We start from the raw sequence: 6,000 nt of genomic DNA, 5'->3' as shown, positions 1-6,000 counted from the left end.
ATATGATAATAATAAAATCCTCTGAAAGTGGAAAGAATGCTGCAATTTTCCATCTCACGTAAAAGAATACGAGAAATCCACTATCCCATGCAAGAAGGAGACATCTAATAATGTCAACAATTTTTAACTTTCAAGACAACGACATAATTATAAATTTGAAAGTTTTTTATATTGATTCTAATTTGAATCCACATATAAAATATTTTTTTATATTATTTTAGTTTTAACTAATAAAGAAAGTATTTTCTGTGTCATTTTTAATAATATGAATAGCATGATTAAAAATTCAGTATAAATTTCTAGGATAAAAAAATTAGTATAACATTTACATATTTTACATGTTTTGGTAAAATCGGAATCAGTATTCCCACCTTTATATAAATATAAAATAGGTTTTGGCATAAACAATAAACGGATAAAAGAAAATATATAAACAATAAATGAATAAAAAAATATATATAAACAATAAACCGATAGAAGAAATATAAAAAAAATAATGATATTAAAAAATTTAATGTGAAAAAAATCTTAAAAAGGTAAAAATTCACTAGATTCAATTTCGACAGAGTTTTTACTATAAAAATAATATTACAATATTTATTCTGTCATATTTTAAAGATATTTGAAAATAAATTATCTTCATTAGTTTCATAATTTTTTAAAAGATTATAATTCCAAGACTTTCGAATCAACATTCTTATCAAAGAGATGAATTATGAAGATTTCCAACACTTTATGTTTAGAATTTCTTACTTTCACAGTCAACGATGTGATTCTCCTTTTTAGTGATCAATCTGGTTTCTCCACTGAAATGGAGGTCTGGAACAGTGTGGTGTTTAAGATGGAGGTGTTGGAGTTCATTGAAGAAGGAGGAGATGAAGAAGCAACGTAGTGGAACTGAAGGGAGAGATAAATATTGTTAAAGAGGCGATGACAATGAGAAGCATCCTTAAGGAGGATTTTCTATATCTCTTCTTTTTTATACCAAACTATGTCATATATAGAAAGTTATCTAGAACCAGTGTGAAACCCACATACTAAATCTCATTTAATTATAGAAACTTTAAAGAAAATAATTGTTTCTAAATTATTTTGGAAGAGTCAGAATAATATATATATATATATATATATATATCTCATTTAATTATATCATTGTGACTATTAGAAAAAAAAAATATTTAATATAATTATAACTATAAAAAATCACCATATATATTTAAAGAATTATTCTTTGTTACTTCTAATTCTTAAACACATCAATAATTATATCAAGATTAGAGAAGCAATTACCAAAAGAAATCTACAATAAATAAGTCACATTTAGAAACTGATTATAAAAATATATATAACAATTAAAATTTTATTTTATATTCCTAAAAATAAATTTGTATAAAAGTATTTTTTTTTAAATAATACCACTTAATTTAAAATGTAACAACACTGAAAAAAAAAAGACAAAATGTGAGAATATGAGAAAAAAAGTATGAAAAAGTGAGAATATTTAGATTGAGGTATGTTAAAAGTCATTAAGATATGCTAAAGTAGTTGTGTCAGTAAAATTTATGAAAATTTGTGAGTGATTTGATGATTTTCAAAGAATTTTGAATATTCTTAAAGATGTAAAATATTATTTTACAAAATTACCCTTATCTATTAAAAAAATATAATAGTAAAATTGAGTTATTTTTTTAGAAATAAATAACTTTCACTGAGTAAATTTAAAAATTATAATTAAAAAATAAATATATATTAAATATAAATAGGTATAATTTAAAAAATATATATATATTAAATAAATTAAATAAAAACAAAACTTCAAATAATTTTTTAAAATATTAAACATGTCTTATAAAATTAAAAAATTAATCAGATCTTATATAAATAAGAAAATATTATTTAATATTAAAAACTTCTAGTAATAAAAAGTACAACAACAAAAATATATCTTAATTAAAAATAAAAAAGAATTCCATAAAAAATATAATCAAATAAATTATAACTCATAAACATAATAATTATACATAAAAATATATTAATATAAACACAACAATAAATTAAATAAATAATTTCTTAAAATATTAAATATATATTATAAAAATAAAAATAAATCACATCTTATAATATAAAACATATATTATAAAAACAAAAATAAATCACATCTTATATAAATAAATAATAATAATTTTTAATATTAAAATAATAAAAAATAAGAAATATTATAACAATAGAATAAATGATAAATTTAGAAATGATGTGACTTATTCTCTCCTTTCTTTATTAAAAAAAGATATTTACGATTTAAAAATATATTTTATTTTATTTTTTCTTACTGAATTCAAATAGTTGATATTCTTTATTTTTTTCTCTAACATTCACAAAAACAAATAGACCCATCATCTATTATACGTATATTGCTTAAAAAATATTCATATTAATATATCATTAGTATATTAATAAAAAAAAATGTTTTTTACAATGTAGAATAGGTTTTTGAGAAACCTATTTTTCTAAAATCTAATATATCCAAAGTTTTAAATTAAATAATATTTATTAAAATTAAAATTATTATAGCTGTATGCGTGGATATATGAAAACTTTATATATTTTAGCTTCAAATAAATGTTATTTTTTTTTTCCTAAAACCGTTTGAAAGTAACTTGTATACTTAATAAATGTACTTTAAAATTGTAACAGTTTTCGAGGTTTGTGGTGTACTACATCGGAAGTTGCTCCTATATCTCTGTCACACATGCCTATACCTACATATATATATATATATATATATATATATATATACTAGAAAATTTTAACCATATTATATTTAATAAATTATTATGTAAATATATTAAAACTAACTTTCGGATGAATGATAAAAGTTACTATTATGAATCAACAGTTACTATGACGTAGATATAAATACTTATTTTCAATTATATTTGTTTAAATTATTAAAAGATGATTATACTAGTTTATAAAATAATTTAATTTTATAGATAGTTAAAATTTTCAAATAAATATTATAATAAACAGTATTGACGTGTACAAAATAATTATTATAAAATATAGAATGTCAATTAGGTTGGTGTCGAAAATTCAATTGCAAAATTAAAAGAAAATTCATGTCTTATATATAACTAAAAAAATTAAAAAAAGAGAGTTCGAAAAGTGAATTCTGAATACAAGATTCATAATTTAAACTGTTTTCTAATTATTTTTTTTATTTTATAAGAGTTAAACACATTTGAAAAAAATGATAACAAGTGAAATCTTACACAGGTTTGAGTTCATTAGTCTTAGAGGGAACCAAATTTATGTAAAATTGAAAGAAAGATTAGTGGGCAAAAGCACATGACTGAGACAGGTTGTGCAGATCTGTGAAACATGTGAAAGTTTGATGAGTGGATGGGTTTAGCCAATGCATTATTGCCTCACTGCATCTCCAATTGCATTCTTTAAGATTTCTTGGACAGATACCCTTAACAAATCTGCCATCCCTACCAACTTTAGGAATAAAAAAATATAATTAATTGTCATGTGTAAAATCTCTGTTATTTTCAATGCATGTTCACCACTAACACAGATCACTCATTAATTACTTACTTAGGCATAAAATGGGTACATTTATGATTATATTTAATCAGTTAATGTGATATTCACAAATAATAAATCACTCATTGATTACTCACTTATTAATAAAATGGGTACATTTACGATGAAGATTAAATATTGATGAGAGAAGAGAAATATTAACTATTCAAATAAACCCTTTCTCACTCTTCAATTAAAGAGTTTTGATGCTCAGATAATAAAAATATTTAAAACCTTAAATGCTTTGGATTATGATATATTAATTTATTATTTAATAATTAATAAAGAAAGTTCGAGAAGGAAAAGATTTTATTGAGTATTAGATGTGTTTTCGTAAGTCAATTATATTTATATTTGATTTTAATCTGTTTTTGTCTTTCTACGGAACAGTTCCCTATAAAATCATGTGTTTGCTTTGTTTTCTTCTTTGGTGCAATTCTGCATCCAAAGTGGTGTTGTAAAAAAGAAAAGAATAGATCACGTTCACGTTCTTCTTCCTTGTCTGTTACATATTCTAGGGGAACAACAACATGAATGCCACCAGTGTTATTTCATACTCTTGTAATTCATATTTACTTAGTTTTTAGCTGAATTTATTTTAGAAAAATAATCATATGCTTTTATTAAGTTTTATTTTATTTTGAACAGTACAATTAACCCAATCTGGTGTTGTTGAGAGACTAAATATCTCTCAGAGAGGATACTACCATTATTATTATTATTATTATTATTATTATTATAATAGTTAATATTATTATGTTTTTATTCAGAAATTAACATTTGTGGGTTATTGTGGGTCACTTTATTTTTGTTAGTACTTTCTAATCCATTGTTTATCTTACCCACATTATTTGATTATTGTTGATACTACCCTAATTAGACTATCTCATGGTATGTAGTCTCAAGGCATGTCTATAGAGATTCATCGGTTCTTAATGACCTAATATCTTAGTTTAAGTGATTGAAACTATTAGTAGACTTGGGGCTCATTGAATCTACCCTAACATATTGCACCACATTAAAGACAAGTTTTACCTCTCCGGATACAAAGCATTTCATCACGCATCTTAGTAGATTATGGACATCTTTACCTTTGGCTCTAGTCGACCTCACACATAATCAGTAGATTATGGGCGCCAACCCTTAGTTTTACTCGATCTCACATACAATTAGTAGATTAAACATATATTTCTAACTCTACATGACCTCACATCACATACCTAAAAATACAAGCACATAAATATTCAATAATATTTCAATTTTATGTCGGTAGAAATTAAAAAACGTCCAAAAATTATGGTTGATTTTTGTTTGAGTGACAATCTAGTTGCTTGACTGAAATTGGCTGAATTGATTATATTTCTATTGGGTTGTTTTTGCTTAAGTGAAAACACACTTTTTGCTTGGATTATTTTTTTCAAAACATTTTTTTTTAAACGAAAATTGCATTGCCTTGAATCACATTATCATCAACACACTTTTGCTTAAGTGGAAATCGCACTGCTTAGAACATTTTAACACCATTATACTTTTTTTTTTAGTGAAAATTGACTCGAGTCAAACTTTCACATGAAGCAAACTTTCATATTTTTTCACCTAATACACGAGTTTCCCACCCTCATATCATAATAAACAACAAAACATTATCTTATACATCCAAAATAGTATAGAAACAAAATTTTAAACAAACATAACACAATATAATTACTACAAAGATATGTGAAATGTTAACTTTCTTAACTTAGTTGGTTTCTCTTTTCTCAATTAGCAATGTTATAACTTAAATCTTAGATCCCATTTATTAAAGAAATCTTGGAGAACATTACAATAAGAACAAAATCCAATTATAAAAATTCTCAAAAAGTAATTTAGAGAAATTTATAGAAAAAAATACACGTATACTTATTCATTCATAAATTTGATCCAGTAGAGTTTTTCCTTTTTTTTAGCTTTTTATTCTTTCTTTTATATCTAAAAACTAATAAAGTTTCAATCTATTTGTTTTGTCTTATAGAGAATTTCAAGGAGAAAAGAATTTGGGAAGACTATTGTACTGAGAAGCTAAATAATAATATAATATCTTTATAATATATTATATATTTTTTCATCCTTTACAACAGCAACAAAAAGTTATAAACAATGTAATTAGTTTTTATGAAAAACAATTTCTCTTTTTATTCCATAATCTTTTTTGTCAACTATCTTTTAATCAGTAACGATTTAAATAGTTTTGACTTAAAACCTGCTAATAACTATTATCTTTGAATTCTTCAAATTTTTTATCTTAACAAAATAATAATGCAATTTTATTCTTTATTGTGGACTTTCGTTAAGGTAAGTAATGGTTCTTATATGTCTGCTGGCGGCATATTTTTTATTTATTTATTTTGATGGCGAATATCCCCTTATATA

The sequence above is a fragment of the Phaseolus vulgaris genome, chromosome 5, assembly GCF_051622355.1.
Source record: "Phaseolus vulgaris cultivar YP4 chromosome 5, ASM5162235v1, whole genome shotgun sequence".
In the NCBI taxonomy this organism is placed as follows: domain Eukaryota; kingdom Viridiplantae; phylum Streptophyta; class Magnoliopsida; order Fabales; family Fabaceae; genus Phaseolus; species Phaseolus vulgaris.
Note: the sequence above shows the minus strand (reverse complement) of the source record.